The sequence below is a fragment of the Bombina bombina genome, chromosome 5 (genome assembly GCF_027579735.1).
Source record: "Bombina bombina isolate aBomBom1 chromosome 5, aBomBom1.pri, whole genome shotgun sequence".
Classification (NCBI taxonomy): Eukaryota; Metazoa; Chordata; class Amphibia; order Anura; family Bombinatoridae; genus Bombina; species Bombina bombina.
In genome coordinates this window covers 524,858,432-524,879,006 of record NC_069503.1, presented here as the reverse complement: position 1 = coordinate 524,879,006, position 20,575 = coordinate 524,858,432, and positions in this window count along the sequence as shown.

Here is a 20,575-nt window from a genome sequence, read left to right as displayed (position 1 = left end):
ATATATATATATATATATAGTACTCAAATAGACAAACTAGAGTCAGATAGTGAGAGGAAGTGTAGCCTAACACCTCTATACTACCTATTCCTATAGGAGGCACTCAAGGAACTGACCAAATAATAAACTGATTGATAGACAATCAATCAGTGTATGAGAAGTTAAATAAACAGTGAGGGTATGTAAATAGTGAGTATAGATAACACAATCAAACACAATCAAAAATACCAAAAAGGGAGAATAGAACATATAGTCCTCACAGATGTATTCAGTCCTTTTTGACTCAATCCAAAAAAAGATGGAAATCTTCAAAAAATCTTCAAACAACAAAGGATGGATCAGGCAGCACGATGATAGAACTCTGCAGTAACACTACAATAGAGAAAGAGATGCCACATGTGTAGAACAATCTTAACAATGGATAACAGACGATAAGGAAATACAGGGTACTCACAAGTGTGGAGGAACTCTCTTGTGCCATTAGAAGCAGGCTGGTTTTTTTCAGCAAACCAACTGGCTGGGCTCAGGCAAGATCTTGGGACCACCAGGATGCACAGGTGCATGAACACTGGAACCAGAGATCGGCTGCAAATGGTAAAAGGGAGAAGGGCAATATAACCCATCTGGTAGCAAATGTAGATATCAAACACACCGTATGCCAGGAGTGATACTTAGCTAGTTTCCTGAAAAAAAAACTACTTCTACTGGCACAAGAGAGTGCCTCCACACTTATGAGTACCCTGTATCTCCCTATCGTCTGTTATCCATTGTTAAGATTGTTCTACACATTTGGCGCCTCCTTCTCTATTGTTGTGTTACTATATATATATATATATATATATATATATATATATATATATATACAGGTAGCCCTCATTTTACAACGGTTCAATTTACACTGTTTCAGAATAACAACCTTTTTTCCAGTCATGTGACTGCTATTGAAAAGCATTGAGAAGCAGTGCATTTATTAAAATAGCCAGTAGGTGGAGCTGTCCGCTTGTGTTGCAGCAAAGCCAAGCAAGCTGAAATTAATCAGTTTAACCAGACCTGAGCTATCGAGCAGATTTCAAAGGAACAAGATCTTCCTGTCTATAAATCAGTCCAGATTGAAATGCATAGAAAGAACTGTTTGCAGAAAAATGCAAGTGAAGTCTGTATTGTGTGATTATTATTTTTAGGTTTATAATGCTGTCTAGCAAATGTTTTTGTTCATTTAACTTAGTTTAATTTATATATTCTGTGTTGTGATTATTGTATTAGGTTTATAATGCTGTTTAGCATTTAAAGTCTTCATTTCAAAGCTTTAAAAATAATATATTAGGTGTTACTTATGACAATTTTGAGAGGGTCCTGGAACCTATCTCCCTCACTTCCCATTGACTTACATTATAAACTGGGTTTCAATTTACAACGGTTTTGATTTACAACCATTCCTTCTGGAACCTAACCCCGGCGTAAACTGAGGGCTACCTGTTTTTATATATATATATATATATATATATATATATATATATATATATATATATATATATAAATATGTATTTATGAATAAATAGACCATATTCTATGTGAAGAACATTTAAATGTGAAATATTAATATTTTGTGCCGGGTTAGCACACTTGAGAAAATGCGATAGGGTTTGAGTGACTTGTTGGGTGTTATTTTTTTTTCAGCTTTTCATTGGGGGAATATGGTAATGTAGTCACAATATTCTAACTTTGGCTTTTTCCGCGCGGCGGGTTAGCACACAAGTGAATACTTGTCCTAATATCCTTATTTTTCTTTAAAGGGACAGTAAAGTAAAAAAAAAAAAACTTGATTCAGATAGGGCATGCAATTTTAAACAACTTTCTTATTTACTTTTATTACCAATTTTGCTTTGTTCTCTTGCTTTTCACAACAGGGGAGAGCTAGTTCATGTAAACCATATAGATAACATTGTGATCACTCCCGTAGATTGTGGCAGACAAAGCACTAATTGGCTAAAATGAAACTCAATAGATAATAAATAAAATGTCATGTGATCAAGGGGCTGTCAGAAAATGCTTAGATACAAGTTAATCACAGAGATAAAAAGTATATTAATATAACTGTTGGTTATGCAAAGCTGGAGAATGGGTAATAAAGGGGTTATCTATCTTTTAAAACAACAAAAATTCTGGTGTTTACTGTCCCTCTAAGAAATTAAAACAAATTTTGGATGCACGCCACAGGACTTGCAATAAATAATGCACCTGGCATGTGCATCATAGGCACTTTATTTCCCTCCTCAGTTTAAGGAAGTTCCCTATAAAATCCCATGAAATTATAGTGCAGAATTTATAGTGGCAGAACTCACTTAAAGTGACATCATACCCATATGCCAAATCACTTGAACATCTCCATGTACTTATTCTGGTGAAATAAAGGAATTTTGAGGTAAAATATCTTCCTTTTTTACATAGAGAGGTTCAAGTGATTTGGCATATGGGTATGATGTCACTTTAAAGGGCCAGTAAACCTAGAAAATAATGCTATATAATTCTGCACATAGTGCAGAATTATATAATATTATATTAGTGCTAGCTTTGTGTAACATAATATTGCCTGTGAAATTTTTATTAAAAAAGAGGGTTTTTCAGAACCGCCCTCTGTGCTCTACTGAGTGGGTCTGGTTTTCCCTCTGAGCACATTTGGGCAGCTGTCTAGTCACAGCCCGGCCTGATCGCGCCATTACACTCAATGCACCTCACTCCTTCTCTGTTAGTGGGAGCGAGCTGCATTGAGTGTAATGAATTAAATATAAACTTAAAACTACGAAAGAGCATTACATCAAGTCCAAAAATATCAGCAAGCTTACATGCTCAGTAATACATTCAGCCATGTCAACTGTAGTACAGACCAAAAATTAAAATTCTAAGCCAATGGAATTTTTCTTAAAAACAGCACTTTTGTCCTATAGCCAGTTTAATAGAAATGTGGCTGTTGTGTTGTCACTAGTAATAGCTAAAAAACAGAACAATTAAATTTGTGATAAATTTTAAATGTAAACAAAAACTTACTTCAAACTTAAACTATTCAATAAAGATCTCAGAACCTGCAAGATAGCAGAGTAAATAGTTCTCATCTTGGCACATTATTAAATATGAAAAAGGGCTAAATTTTTTAGTTCATGCAAAGTTTTAGTGAAGCTGTATGAAAGGCTGCAATGTAAGGATGTTGTGTAAATTAACATTGTAGCAGTAGGCCCTGTTAATTTCATTACAAATAATACAAACCCCAATGCAATGTCCAGTTTAGCTAGATCTCTATGAAACTTCAGTTAACTAGATCTCTATGAAACTTCAGTTAACTAGATCTCTATAAAACTTTGACCTTATTTACCTTTTGCTACTCCCTCAGCTGTCCCTTGACTCCTCTAATCTAGTTTTGTTTTATCTCTGTGGTTATATCTATACATCTATATAGTTTACCCTGACAAAGACTTCCAAAAGCCATAAGAACCAAGTCATTATGAAGGCCACTGCCTGCAATTTAGATAGTTATCCTTAGAAAATGTTGCAAGTGGAGGTGTCCTGACTAGTTTTTAAATGCAGATAAATCAGTTGCAGAATTTTGCTTTAAGTGTTGGTGTTTGTTCCAGCCCAGGTAAAGCCATAGGGTGTCTGTTCTGCTACCAGGAAAAACAAAATCACATAACCAGCAGGTGCCTACAGCATAGCTAAACACTCTTGGTGAGCCTAATCTTGCTCTTTAGAATCATACTCTAGAATAACTGGTACCAGCTACTACAGTTTAGCAGTGTCAGTGTTCACCTATAAAAACCACTCCCATGGTCCTTTGCCATTCTTCACCATTTATATTTTTTATTTATCCTTTGATTTCAAATTCTACATATATACTCTGGTTCAGGAAGCTTCTGAGAAACCCACTTGTTTGTCCAACCATTTGAAAGTTGTTATAAAGGCTCTTGTGAGTCATACTGAGTAGTTTGAGGATGAGTCCATCCTTGATTACTTTATCTATTTTGGTAAGCTTGGATATTTAGTTATTTGGAAAGGGTATTAGCCTGAGAATAGATTATGGGAGCCTGCTTCTAACGTGCATGTGCTGTGCATTTTTAGGCTTTTCATCAAGCTCATCTTCATAAGCTTGGTTACATTTGGATTTTGCACTTGAAGGAGGATTATATAAATTGTCTCTCCAGGGAAGCATTTTCTATTGTTTAAAATCTTTTGGTTATAATCCAATGTATGTTCTACTGGAATGGTTATTCAAGAGTAATGGCATCTTTACTTAGACACTTGGTTGTTCATTCACCTACCCACTTGTAGTTTCTGTTTCCTTATGATATCTGAAAACAATCATGAAAAAAAGTCCATAATCACAAAAGAGGTAACCCTATATTCAGATTTCCATTGTAAATAGAACTGATACATGTCACATTATGAACCTTTGTTTACTCATTAATTAGCTGCCTGGGCATCCTGTTAAACTCTTAATGGCTGTAACCTACATATTGTATTCAGAAGGCAATACCATTTATATTGTCTCCTGTTAGTGATAATATGTTTACTGTATCCTTCTGTCCAAAACTGGCTCTTGATGACCATTCCCAGCACCTTCTTACAATCCACTGCATACTGTGCCTGGCTGATCGTTAACTTTATATAGGATCTAGTTGACAACAACCTGCACACTTGGTTATCTGCATACTGTGACCTGCTTGCTAATAACTGCATACTCTGTTCTGTTGGTCATTACCAAGATAAGGTCCATTTGCATGTTGTATTCTACTATATTATACCACCCTTCCAGCAATACCAGTTTTCTCTTTCAATCTGTTTTACATACTTCTTTAATATCTCTCATTCTTCCATATAGTTTGCTTTAAATCCTCAATCATCATTTCTGCTAGATCTCTGTTGGGCTCTGACCTCATGCCACAACTTCAGCCTCTTCCAATCTAAGGGATGTTGTTCTTTGAACAAATATATTTTTCAGGCTCTTTAATAAAGAATTTAAAGCTATTTTTGATGGTTTGCTCCTCCCTTCCTGCCCCATCAATGACTCTCAGAATCCTCAGCTATGTTTTACACAAACTCCTTTGCCCTGTTGCTATGCATAATATACATTTTCCCAATGTATTAAAACCTATTGATTTAATTGATATATGCAAATATACACATTTGAAAAATCACTTATTTCTTCATTATTAGACATAAGATGCAAATTAAAATGTTTTAGAATTTTTTATATTTTTAAACATGGATTATTTTTTCACTATATTAATTTAAAGCAATATGTTTATAAGTATCTTCACAAGCCTATCCTATATATTGGAATATACTGTATCTTATTAAATTCCACTGTCGTCCCAATTGTCTACATAATGTTTTAACCAAGATATATAAGATGAAGACATTAACTTTCAAGGCAAATTTTTTGTAATGTTCATCTAAAAAAAAATCAAAGGAAACAAAGCTGGTGTGTGAACACATCTTCAGACACAATTCTTTGAGATTAAACAGTGAAAATCTTTGCTTGTTCTTCTAACAAAGGACTCTATAATTCAGCAGACACAAGCTTATTCCACCCTTTTTCGGCTCATCTGGCAACTGCTTTCCGGTCCAGCACACACTAACATCTAATGAGTCAAACTTCCCATTTTCAGACTAATCAGTCGACTGCACTAATTGCAAATGCAAATATGCAAATTTATATTAATTAATTACTCTGCTAATTAGTTCTGCAGACTCTTTTTTTTGTGGGGGGGGGTGAAAGAAGAGGTAATAAATCACTTTGCAGTGAAAACGAAACGTGCTTCATTCCCATCTCACTCCCCATAAAATTTTAATGCACTCATTGGAGTAAAAATATATACATATTAGAGTACGTAAAAAAATTCTATGTGTACATATAGCCTCATTGTGGGTTTCCATGATGAGGCTTCTTTACGAAGGTACAATTGTGAGTTTGATATCACATCTTTGGCAAATGCCATCACTAAGTTGCCCGTTAGTCTTTTAATTATCACATTATGAGTTTTAGCAAAAGCAAATTTAATGTGCTGCAGGCTGCGACTTCAAGCTCAGCAGTTCACACATATTGCAGAAAAGGCTTATTATAAGTAAATTTGTCTATAAAAAGACAAGAACTATTATTTCAAATGTAAATGTGTGCATCAGTTCTAGAAAAAGTAACAAGGAAATTTTGAAATGTATAGTGGAAGTTATTAATTTTGAATTAACCCTTTTCTAAGCTCCTACACAGTTAATAAAGTCTAATTTAAGCTATATTATTGAGAAGAATTTATAAACAATACAACAAAATACTTGCATACATTATTTTAGTGATATTTAAATTATACATAGATGTATAATATGCAGCATTGTCACTGCTTTCATTGGTTGAATTAAAATTAGGAAATTAATACTAGCCGCAAACAAAGGCTTTTTAGCACAAAAGTGTATACATGTATTGATTGTATTTGCTTAGTTTGAAACAGTTTATGGAATAGCTATTTATTACATTTTTGTGCAAACAGGTATGTAAAAAAATACTACTGTAACTGTATTCCAAAATGAATATATTTTATTGCTTTCTTGTACATGTTCAATCAAATTACAAGATTTCATGTTTTAAACATAACACATGAGAACTTGAAAAAAAAAACAACAATATTTCTAAATGGCGCCAGAAGTGTTTCAGGTTAAAAACATTTGTTTCTCAGTGGACAAAAAAAGCCTGACGACTCATAACAAGACTATAAAATGACATATTTTTAAGTATTAAAAAGAGTTCATAATATAAGGGGGACTGTTTATATGTCTTAAGATTGATAGATAGATCGATAGATAAATAAATAGATGATTTATAGATATATAGCTAGCACTATTGATAGATAGATCAGATAGATATATAGATATATATATAGATAGATCAGATGATAAATAGATAGATGATAGATAGATAGATAGATAGATAGATAGATAGATAGATAGACAGAGAGAGAGCGGGAGAGAGAGAGAGATGGAGAGATAGATATATAGATAGATGGATAGATAGATCGATAGATAGATGATTGACAGATAGATAGATAGATAGATAGATAGATAGAGAGAGAGAGAGAGAGAGAGATAGTGAGAGAGAGAGAGAGAGAGAGAGAGAGAGATGATTTACAGATAGATAGATAGATGATAGACAGACAGATAGATAGATAGATAGATAGATAGATAGATAGATAGATGATACATAAATAGATAGATAGATAGACAGACAGACAGACAGACAGACAGAAAGGGAGAGAGAGAGAGAGAGAGAGAGAGAGAGAGAGAGAGAGAGAGAGAGAGAGGGAAAAATATATAGATATATAGATAGATGATTGACAGATAGATAGAGATATATAGATAGATGATAGATAGATAGATAGATAGATGATTGACAGATAGATAAATAGATAGATAGATAGATAGATAGATAGAAAGACAGATAGATAGATAGATAGATAGATATATGATAGATAGATCGATAAATAGATAGATATATTATATAAATAGAGATAGATAGATTATTAGAATATCAAAATAAATTCATCCTCATGCTTAAGCAAAGTAATCAGCTCTTTTACCTGTGAAAAAAAGAACACCCCCCCATTACAACCCACCACCCACACACCCCTATTCTAACACCCACCCTATCCCCCCTTAAAAAAACCTAAGTCTAACCCCCAAGTGCTCCTTACCTGTCCTGAAGACTGGTGGAGAAGGTCCTGTTCCAGGTGAAGAAGTCTTCCTCCAGGCAGCGACCTCTTCTTCTTCCAGGAACCAGCCAGCACGGAGCGGAGGAGTTGAAGACCGATGACCGCGGAGCTGAAGACCGTCCTCCCTGGAACTGAAGACCGGCGATGCAGGAACTGAAGATCGGCGACGCTGGAACTGAAGACCGGAGCCATGGGGCGTGGAGGATCCTCTTCATACGATCGACGCCGTACACTGAATCGGAATTCAAGGTACGCGATTAAAAATGGCGTCCCTTGAATTCCTATTTGCTGATTTGAGCCTTCAAATTCAAATCAGCCAATCGGATGAAAGCTACTTTAATTCTATTGGCTGATTTGAAAAGCCAATAGAATAAGAGCTACTGTAATTCTATTGGCTATTCTAATTAGCCAATAGATATATCGGATCATGCCCCAAGAACTTAAGGGGTATTAACTCCTTCACTACAAGTAATTTCAGAGAAAACTTGCCCAATGTACCAGATTTTTTTTTCAACATTTAAATAAAAATAGAGCCCTTGCTTTTTTATTTTGTATTAATCTATGAAAACTATATATATTTTTAAAGAAGACATCCAAAGGTATTGATTTAGGCCGATTTTGGTATATTTGATGCCTCTATTTGGCCGCCAAATATGATCATATAAAAAAAAATTGTTGACTGTCTCGCAAACTTTGGGTTTCTCACTGAAATTTTTGCTGTAGTGTAGAGATTACCCTCCAACCTAACACCTCCCATGCCCTAATCCCTACATAATTCCTCCCAAACAGCTCTTTTCCTCCCCCCCTTATTGGTCACTACCATCTTAGATACTGGCAGACACTCTGCTAGTTTGAAGTTTAGAGCTTTTTTAAAAAAAAAAAAAAAATGTGCACACTGCATGACTATTTTTAATAACTCTAAACCTGTCCCTTTAATTCTAAAAATATATAAATGCTATATTATTTACATAATCAGTGTGAAAGTATTTCTGTATGAGTATTCAAACTGCTTTCATATTATGTTGCCTGTGAATAAGAATATATGTACATTGTACACTATATGGACAAGAATACATGGACAGCTGACCAACACACCTGTATGAGCTTGTTGGACATTCTATTCCAAAACCATTGGCATTAGTGATGTCGTGAACAGTTCGCCGGAGAACAGTTCCCGGTGATCTTAGCTTGTTCGAATTCGCCGCGGCGGGCGAACATATGCGATGTTCGATCCGCCCCCTATTCGTCATCATTGAGTAAACTTTGACCCTGTATCTCACAGTCTGCAGACACATTTCAGCCAATCAGCAGCAGACACTCCCTCCCAGACCCTCCCAGCTCCTGGGCAGCAGCCATTTTAGATTCATTCTGATCCTGCATTCTTAGGGCGCGATCCGATATAGATCGTAGTTTGCGGCGCAAGCGAGGGAACCCACGTTGCCCGCAGTTTCAGCTCACAACTCGAGCTATCCCATATACGGTGCCGTCAGATGCTAACGTGCCGTAAGTCAGATAAACCAGCGATGTCCAGAAATCTGCGCAAGTACAAATTTCTGGCGTCGCCAGTGACTTGCGGCACGTTAGAAACTGCCAGCGCCTACAAAACCTGACTAAAGTCTAAATAACCCGCACTGTCTAACACGCCTCCCTACTCTAACACGCCTCCCTAACATAGGCTGACACGTCTAACCCTCTATCCGCTATCCCCCCTCACTAGCCTAACCATAAAATATGTATTAACCCCTAAGCCGCCGCTACCTAATAAAGTTATTAACCCCTAAACCGCCGCCAGCTATATTAAATCTATAACCCCCTAAAGTGAGCCCCTACCCCGCCGCTATCTATTTTAAAATTATTAACCCCTAATCTAATCCCCCTACCCTGCCGCCATCTATTTTAAATTATTTAACCCCTAAAATACTAAACTATCCCTACCACTAAACCTAAGTCTAACCCTACAAATAGCCCTGAAAAGGGCTTTTTGCGTGGCATTGCCCCAAAGTAACAGCTCTTTTGCCAGCCCTTAACAAGGCTTTTTGCGGGGCATGCCCCAAAGAATTCAGCTCTTTTGCCAGCCCTTAAAAGGACTTTTGGCGGGGCTTTGTCACAAAGTAAACTGCTCTTTTGCCTACAATCTACATCCCCCTACACCGCGGCCACCTATAATAAATGTATTAACCCCTAATCTAATCCCCCTACACCGCCGCCAGCTATAATAAATGTATTAACCCCTAATCTAATCCCCTTACACCGCCGCCAGCTATATTAACTATATTAACCCTAATTATATTAGGGTTAATATAGTTAATATAGTTATTATATTATATATATATTAACTATATTAACCCTAATTATATTAGGGTTAATATAGTTAATATCGTTATTATATTATATATATATAAAGTATAATAACCCTATCTAACTCTAACATCCCTAACTAAACTCTTATTAAAATAAATCTAATATTAATATTATTAATTAAAATATTCCTATTTAAATCTAAATACTTACCTATAAAATAAACCCTAAGATAGCTACAATATAATTAATAATTACATTGTAGCTATGTTAGGGTTTATATTTATTTTACAGGTAAATTGTTAATTATTTTAACTAGGTATAATAGCTATTAAATAGTTATTACCTATTTAATAGCTACCTAGTTAAAATAATTACCCAATTACCTGTAAAATAAATCCTAACCTAAGTTACAAATACACCTACACTATCAATAAATTAAATAAACTACAAATATCTATCTAAAAACACAATTAAATAAACTAAACTAAATTACAAAAAAAACAAACACAATTACAAAAAATAAAAAAAAGATTACAAGATTTTTAAGCTAATTACACCTATTCTAAGCCCCCTAATAAAATAATAAACCCCCAAAATAAAAAAAAAATTCCCTACCCTATTCTAAATTAAAAATAGTTCAAAGCTCTTTTACCTTACCAGCCCTTAAAAGGGCCTTTTGTGGGGGCATGCCCCAAAGAAAACTGCTCTTTTGCCTGAAAAAAAAAACACAATACCACCCCCCAACATTACAACCCACCACCCACATACCCCTAATCTAACCCAAACCCCCCTTAAATAAACCTAACACTACCCCCCCTGAAGATCTCCCTAGGGGAAGATCTCCCTACCTTGTATTCACTTCAGCCAATCAGATTTTTCTACCTTAATTCCGATTGGCTGATAGAATCCTATCAGCCAATCGGAATTCGACGGACGCCATCTTGGATGACGTCATTTAAAGGAACCTGATTCGTCAGGAAGTCGTCGTGCCGGATGGATGCTCCGCGGCGGAGGAGCGAAGAAAGAAGATTGAAGATGCCGATTTGCTTGAAGACATCGCCGATGGAAGAAGACTCTCTGCTGCTTGCTTCAAGACATCGCCCGGATGGAAGAAGACTTCACTGCCGCTTGCTGGAAGACATCGCCCGGATCGGATGAGGAGTTCTGCCTGGCGGGGTGAATACAAGGTAGGGAGATCTTCAGGGGGGGTAGTGTTAGGTTTATTTAAGGGGGGTTTGGGTTAGATTAGGGGTATGTGGGTGGTGGGTTGTAATGTTGGGGGGTGGTATTGTGTTTTTTTTTTCAGGCAAAAGAGCAGTTTTCTTTGGGGCATGCCCCCACAAAAGGCCCTTTTAAGGGCTGGTAAGGTAAAAGAGCTTTGAACTATTTTTAATTTAGAATAGGGTAGGGAATTTTTTTTATTTTGGGGGTTTATTATTTTATTAGGGGGCTTAGAATAGGTGTAATTAGCTTAAAAATCTTGTAATCTTTTTTTTATTTTTTGTAATTTAGTGTTTTTTTTTTTTGTAATTTAGTTTAGTTTATTTAATTGTATTTTTAGATAGATATTTGTAGTTTATTTAATTTATTGATAGTGTAGGTGTATTTGTAACTTAGGTTAGGATTTATTTTACAGGTAATTGGGTAATTATTTTAACTAGGTAGCTATTAAATAGGTAATAACTATTTAATAGCTATTATACCTAGTTAAAATAATGAACAATTTACCTGTAAAATAAATATAAACCCTAACATAGCTATAATGTAATTATTAATTACATTGTAGCTATCTTAGGGTTTATTTTATAGGTAAGTATTTAGATTTAAATAGGAATATTTTAGTTTATAATATGAATTAGATTTATTTAATAAGAATTTAGTTAGGGGTGTTAGGGTTAGATAGAGTTAATATAGTTTATATAAATACTATAGTAACTATATTAACTATATTAACCCTAATATGATTAGGGTTAATATAGTTAATATATATAATGTCATAACTATATTAACTATAATATACTTAGGGTTAATATAGATAATATAGCTGGCGGCGGGGTAGGTAGATTAAATTAGGGGTTAATAATTTTAATATAGATGGCGGCGGTGTAAGGGGTTCACATTAGGGGATAGATCAGTTAGATGGTGGCGGTTTTAGGGGCTCACAGTAGGGGGTTAGTTTATGTAGATGGCGACGGTTTAGGGGTTAAATACTTTATTAGGGATTGCGGCGGGGGATCGCGGTTGACAGGGAGATAGACATTGCGCATGCGTTAGGTGTTAGGTTTTATTTAGCAGATCGCGGTTGACAGGGAGATAGACATTGCGCATGCGTTAGGTGTTAGGTTTATTTTAGCAGCCAGTTTAGGGAGTTACGGGGCTCCAATAGTCAGCGTAAGGCTTCTTACGGCTGCTTTTTGTGGCGAGGTGAAAATGGAGTAAGATTTCTCCATTTTCGCCACGTAAGTCCTTACGCTGCATATTGGATACCAAACTGCGCGGGTTTGGTATACCTGCCTATGGCCCAATAAACTACGGGCGACGGCAGAAATATACGCACGTAACTTCTAGGTTACGCCGTATATAGGATACCAAACCCGCGCAAATATTGGCGTCGCCAGCTTTTGCGGGCAACGATTTTTATCGGATCGACCCCTTAGTGAGAGCAGGGATAGTGCTGCTGCTGATTTTATAGGGAAATTGATAGCAAGGCTAGTGTATTCAGTGTCGACTACAGTCCTGAAGGACTCATCTGATCTCTGCTGTAGGGAGGCTAGAACTTCAGTCGTTTTTTTTTTTTGGTAATCTAATTGCATTTGCCTGCCTGTCAGCCTGTGTGTCAGGCTCACAGCATATACTGTGCCTACTTGCTCACTGCCACCACTCATATCTGGTGTAACATTAGTGTAAATTAAAAAAAAAACTTTTACATCAGTTTGCTAGTGTAATCTAATTTCATTTTCCAGCAGGCCTGTGTGTCAGGCCCACAGCATATACTGTGCCTAATTGCTCTGTTTTCCACCACTCATATCTGGTGTAACATTAGGGTAATTTTTTTTTAAAAAAATGTTTTACATCAGTCTGCTAGTGTAATCTAATTTCAGTTGCCAGGCCAGCCTGCCACTGCCAGCCTCAGTGCCACCACTCATATATGTTGTAACATTAGTGTAAATTTAAAAAAAAAAACCTTTTACATCAGTCTGCTAGTGTTATTTAATTTTAGCTGCCAGGCCAGCCTGCCACTAGTGCCAGCCTGTGTGTCAGGCTCCCAGCATATACTGTGCCTACTTCCATCCTCAGTGCCACCACTCATATCTGTTGTAACATTAGTGTAATTTTTTTTTAAAAAAAACTTTTACATCAGTCTGCTAGTGTTATTTAATTTTAGTTGCCAGGCCAGCCTGCCACTAGTGCCAGCCTGTGTGTCAGGCTCCCAGCATATACTGTGCCTACTTCCATCCTCAGTGCCACCACTCATATCTGTTGTAACATTAGTGTAACTTTAAAAAAAAAACTTTTACATCAGTCTGCTAGTGTTATTTAATTTTAGTTGCCAGGCCAGCCTGCCACTAGTGTATTGGTGTGTTGGGTTAATAAACTATGCGCTGTGGGGGTAAAAGCTAGGGAGTCTCGAAGAAGTAATCTCACAAACTTCAAAGTGGGGGTAAAATCTGGATTGGATGAGACTCTTAAGCGCTTGTGCTTAATTACCCAATAAGGAAAGATAGTCTTACTATGTAGTTGGATTCAATGAGATCTATTTATTTTTAGAATTATAAATACATACAATAAAATTTAAAACAATAGAAATTGATTCTTAAAACAAATCTAACTGGTTGGCCAACCATACAGTGTGAATAAAATGTTATAATATGTTTTCCAATCCCTGTTACTTAGTGTGTTATACAAACATATCTGTATATTTGAATTTTTGAATTTTGGTTTAATTGCAGATATTTTTTATGGATTTGATATAGTGGACTTGTGAAGAAGTATGGTATCCACAAAGAATATTCGCAATATTAATTCTTAATTACCATATTTACCATATTCGTTTGTTTAAAGCTGAACATACATAATTAAAATAGCGTCAATGGTATCAACAATATAATTAAAATAGCGTCAATGGTATCAACAATAGTAACAAATAATAAAAGTGAAACAAAAATAAAGTGATACAGTAAAAATCGTATAAGTTATGAAAGATAAAGTCTTTCTGCCGTGATCGTTAGAGTAATTGTTAATTGCTTTTTGTTAAAAGCGCTGTTGTTAAGTCCTCCGTGGGGATAGTATGTGCGGGCGTGCTGCAACACGTTTTTATCTAATTGCTATATATATTGCGATTATAAGTCACTGTTAAGTAGTTTTGGTTATCTGTCCTTCACATTAACTTCCTTAGTTGGTGTAGGTATAATAAATCTTACCCGTTGTTTCTTTTGGGATACTTTGTTTCTGGTCTAGTTTCTTTTTGTACCCAATTCAATCTTTACTGTGATGAATGTGGATCGGAAGCCGGGATAGCCGCTGCCGGTGTTGTAGTGGTTTCAGTATGTCGAGTTGGTTTGTCTCTGCGATTACACACACTTGAAGAAGTAGATGCTGGGGTATTGTGGTAGTGTGCTTTAACCGTTAATCCTTTTGTCAGATGGCTGGGCTTTTTGCCTGGTTCAGGTTTTCAAAACCTCTTGAATTGTTGCGAATGTGTTCTGTTTAGATCCGTACTCTATTTGTTTCAGAGTATCCGATCTGCAGGTGTCCACAGGTTTCTTTAGGCCCAATTATTAGGTAAGGTATTTCAGTTGTTCTTGGCGGTCCTTTGAAAGGAGGACTAGGTGCTTTGAAGGTTGTTCTTGAACGCTTCAGAATATCTTTCAAGCGTATTTGTTGGTCCGTGGTTTGATGTAGTCTTGGCGGTCCACTTCGAAAGTGGACTATGAAAATGTTCAGTGTAGCAAGGAGTAGGCAACGCGTTTCAGCTGATTAATACAGCCTTTATCAAGCATATGCTTGATAAAGGCTGTATTAATCAGCTGAAACGCGTTGCCTACTCCTTGCTACACTGAACATTTTCATAGTCCACTTTCGAAGTGGACCGCCAAGACTACATCAAACCACGGACCAACAAATACGCTTGAAAGATATTCTGAAGCGTTCAAGAACAACCTTCAAAGCACCTAGTCCTCCTTTCAAAGGACCGCCAAGAACAACTGAAATACCTTACCTAATAATTGGGCCTAAAGAAACCTGTGGACACCTGCAGATCGGATACTCTGAAACAAATAGAGTACGGATCTAAACAGAACACATTCGCAACAATTCAAGAGGTTTTGAAAACCTGAACCAGGCAAAAAGCCCAGCCATCTGACAAAAGGATTAACGGTTAAAGCACACTACCACAATACCCCAGCATCTACTTCTTCAAGTGTGTGTAATCGCAGAGACAAACCAACTCGACATACTGAAACCACTACAACACCGGCAGCGGCTATCCCGGCTTCCGATCCACATTCATCACAGTAAAGATTGAATTGGGTACAAAAAGAAACTAGACCAGAAACAAAGTATCCCAAAAGAAACAACGGGTAAGATTTATTATACCTACACCAACTAAGGAAGTTAATGTGAAGGACAGATAACCAAAACTACTTAACAGTGACTTATAATCGCAATATATATAGCAATTAGATAAAAACGTGTTGCAGCACGCCCGCACATACTATCCCCACGGAGGACTTAACAACAGCGCTTTTAACAAAAAGCAATTAACAATTACTCTAACGATCACGGCAGAAAGACTTTATCTTTCATAACTTATACGATTTTTACTGTATCACTTTATTTTTGTTTCACTTTTATTATTTGTTACTATTGTTGATACCATTGACGCTATTTTAATTATATTGTTGATACCATTGACGCTATTTTAATTATGTATGTTCAGCTTTAAACAAACGAATATGGTAAATATGGTAATTAAGAATTAATATTGCGAATATTCTTTGTGGATACCATACTTCTTCACAAGTCCACTATATCAAATCCATAAAAAATATCTGCAATTAAACCAAAATTCAAAAATTCAAATATACAGATATGTTTGTATAACACACTAAGTAACAGGGATTGGAAAACATATTATAACATTTTATTCACACTGTATGGTTGGCCAACCAGTTAGATTTGTTTTAAGAATCAATTTCTATTGTTTTAAATTTTATTGTATGTATTTATAATTCTAAAAATAAATAGATCTCATTGAATCCAACTACATAGTAAGACTATCTTTCCTTATTGGGTAATTAAGCACAAGCGCTTAAGAGTCTCATCCAATCCAGATTTTACAGCCTGCCACTAGTGCCAGCCTGTGTGTCAGGCTCCCAGCATATACTGTGCCTAATTCCATCCTCAGTGCCACCACTCATATCTGTTGTAACATTAGTGTAATTTTTTTTAAAAAAAAACTTTTACATCAGTCTGCTAGTGTTATTTAATTTTAGTTGCCAGGCCAGCCTGCCACTAGTGCCAGCCTGTGTGTCAGGCTCCCAGCATATACTGTGCCTACTTCCATCCTCAGTGCCACCACTCATATCTGTTGTAACATTTGTGTAATTTAAAAAAAAAAAAAACTTTTACATCAGTCTGCTAGTGTTATTTAATTTTAGTTGCCAGGCCAGCCTGCCACTAGTGCCAGCCTGTGTGTCAGGCTCCCAGCATATACTGTGCCTACTTCCATCCTCAGTGCCACCACTCATATCTGTTGTAACATTAGTGTAAATTTTTTTTAAAAAAACTTTTACATCAGTCTGCTAGTGTTATTTAATTTTAGTTGCCTGGCCAGCCTGCCACTAGTGCCAGCCTGTGTGTCAGGCTCCCAGCATATACTGTGCCTACTTCCTCAGTGCCACCACTCATATCTGTTGTAACATTAGTGTAAATTTAAAAAAAAAAAACTTTTACATCAGTCTGCTAGTGTTATTTAATTGCAGTTGCCTGCCTGCCAGCGTGTGTGCCAGGCCCACTTTCCAACTAGTGCCACCAATCATATTTGTTATAACAGTAATGTAAATATTTAAAAAAACAACTTTTTTGACTGTGAAACATCAGTCTGCTAGTTCAATCGAATGGCAGTTGCCTGCCTGCTAGCATGTGTGCCAGGCCCACTTGCCAACTAGTGCCACCATTCATATTTGTTATAACATTATTGTAAATATTTAAAAAAAAAACTTTTTTGACTGTGAAACATCAGTCAGCTAGTGTAATCTAATTGCAGCTGCCTTCTTGCCAGCGTGTGTGCCAGGCCCACTTGCCAACTAGTGCCACCAATCATATTTGTTATAACAGTAGTGTAAATATTTTAAAAAAAAATATTTGACTGTGAAACATCAGTCTGCTATTGTAATCTAATTGAAGTTGCCTGCCTGCCAGCGTGTGTGCCAGGCCCACTTGCCAAGTTAGTGGCACCACTCATATTTGTTGTAACAGTATTGTAAATATTTTAAAAAAAAACTTTTTTGACTATGAAACATCATTCAGCTAGTGTAATCTAATTGCAGTTGCCTGCCTGCCTGCCAGCGTGTGTGCCAGGCCTACTTGCCAACTAGTGCCACCAATCATATTTGTTATAACAGTAGTGAAAATACTTAAAAAAAAAACTTTTTTGACTGTGAAACATCAGTCTGCTAGTGTAATCTAATTGAAGTTGCCTGCCTGCCAGCGTGTGTGCCAGGCCCACTTTCCAAGTTAGTGGCACCACTCATAATTGTTGTAACAGTAGTGTAAATATTTTTTAAAAAAACTTTTTTGACTATGAAAAATCAGTCAGCTAGTGTAATCTAATTGCAGTTGACTGCCTGCCAGCATGTGTGCCAGGCCCACTTGCCAACTAGTGCCACCAATCATATTTGTTATAACAGTAGTGTAAATACTTAAAAAAAAACTTTTTTGACTTTGAAACATCAGTCTGCTAGTGTAATCTAATTTAAGTTGCCTGCCTGCCAGCGTGTGTGCCAGGCCCACTTGCCAAGTTAGTGGCACCACTCATATTTGTTGTAACAGTAGTGTAAATATTTAAAAAAAAAACTTTTTTGACTGTGAAACATCAGTCAGCTAGTGCAATCTAATTGCAGTTGCCTGCCTGCCAGCGTGTGTGCCAGGCTCACTTGCCAACTAGTGCCACCAATCATATTTGTTATAACAGTAGTGTAAATATTTATAAAAAAAAAAAATTTGACTGTGAAACATCAGTCTGCTAGTGTAATCTAATTGAAGTTGCCTGCCTGCCAGCATGTGTGCCAGGCCCACTTGCCAAGTTAGTGGCATCACTCATTTGTTGTAACAGTAGTGTAAATATTTTTTTTAAAAAAACTTTTTGGACTGTGAAACATCAGTCTGCTAGTGTAATCTTCTTGCATTTGCCTGCCTGACAGCGTGTGTGCCAGGCCCACTTGCCAAGTTAGTGGCACCACTCATATTTGTTGTAACAGTAGTATAAATATTTAAAAAATAAACATTTTTGACTGTGAAACATCAGTCTGCTTTTTTGTGTAAGGCTCACAGCGTATACTGTGCCCACTTGCCCAGTGCCACCACTCATATCTTGTTTAATAGTAGTGTAAGTGTACATTTAAAAAAAATAAACTTTTTGGATTGTGAAACATCAGTCTGCTTTTTTTGTGTCAGGCTCACAGCGTATACTGTGTAAACTTGCTCAGTGGAACCACTCATATTTTGTTTAATAGTAGTGTAAGTCTACATTTTAAAAAAAAAATGACAGGCAGAGGCAGGCCACCCCGCAGGTGCCGTCGTAGTCATGGTGCTGTGATTCCCTTTGACCCTACAATAATGCCCAGTGTTCAGAGGCCACGTGCCATGAACGCGAAAAGTTCTGAGGAGGACCTCGTTGAATGGCTAACACAGGACACGCAATCTTCTACAGCTTCCGCTCCTAACCTTGAGGCACCATCCACCTCCAGCTTAGATTTGGGCACCTCTCAAGTGACCAGTGCCGCTCAACCGCCTGCCGCCACCACCAACTCTAGCACCACAGCTGCTTCACTTGATCTGTCAGAGGAGTTATTGACACATCAGTTGGAAGAAATGAGTGATGCGCAACCATCATTGACAGAGGATGTAGATAACAGTGATATGTCTCAGTCAGGCAGCATTACAGACATGGACGTACGGTGTGATGATGATGGTGATGTTGTACCCGCTGCTGCTTCCTTTGTTGATTTGTCAGATACAAGTGAAGCGGTTGATGATGATGCGTCCGTGGATGTCATGTGGGTGCCCGCTAGAAGAGAAGAAGAAGAGGGGGAAAGTTCAGATGGGGGGACAAAGAGGAGGAGGAGGAGGAGACGAGTTGGAATCAGGGGGAGGCCGTCGCAAGGAGCTAGTGGCACAGTCAGACAGAATGCATCGGCACCCGGGGTCAGCCAGACAGCACGCCAATCAACGCATGCTGTTGCCACCACCAGAATGCCGTCAGAGCTCAGCAGTGTGGCATTTTTTTTGAGTGTCTGCCTCTGACAACAGCGATGCCATTTGCAACCTGTGCCAAAAGAAACTGAGTCGTGGGAAGTCCAACACCCACCTAGGTACAACTGCTTTGCGAAGGCACATGGTCTCACATCACAAACGCCGATGGGATGAACACATGAGTAGAAGCAGCACACAAACTCAAAGCCGCCAACCTCCTCCTGGTCCAGCATCTTCAGCCACGTCAACCACTGCTGTACTCCTTGACCCCTCTCAACCATCCGCCACTCAGTCTCTCATACGTAGCAGTTCCTGGTCATCTGCCCACAGTCAGGTGTCTGTCAAGGACATGTTTGAGTGTAAGAAGCCAATTTCCCAAAGTCACCCACTTGCCCGGCGTCTGACAGCTGGCTTGTCTGAACTCTTAGCCCGCCAGCTTTTACCATACAAGCTGGTGGAGTCTGAGGCGTTCAAAAAATTTGTATCTATTGGGACACCGCAGTGGAAGGTACCCGGCCCAAATTTCTTTTCACAAAAGGCAATCCCCAACCTGTACTCGATTGTGCGAAAGGAAGAAATGGCATGTCTGGCACACAGCGTTGGGGCAAGGGTCCATCTGACCACTGATAGCTGGTCTGCAAAGCATGGTCAGGGCAGGTATATCACCTACACTGTGCATTGGGTAAACCTGCTGACGGCTGACAAGCATGGAATGCGTGCCTCTGCAGAGGAGTTGGTGACACCGCCACGACTTGCAGGCAGGCCTGCTGCTACCTCCTCTACTCCTCCTACTCCATCCTCTTCCATAACCTCTTCCTCGGCTGAGTCCTCTTCTGCTGTTGCGTCTTGCTCCACATCAACGGCACCCCCCCAGCTCCCCAGGTACTATTCAACATCCCGGATACGGCAGTGTCACACCGTCTTGGGGTTGACTTGCCTGAAAGCAGAGAGTCACACCGCACCAGAACTCCTGTCCACCCTGAACGCACAGGTGGATCAGTGGCTGACTCCGCACCAACTGGAGATTGGCAAAGTTGTTTCTGACAATGGAAGTA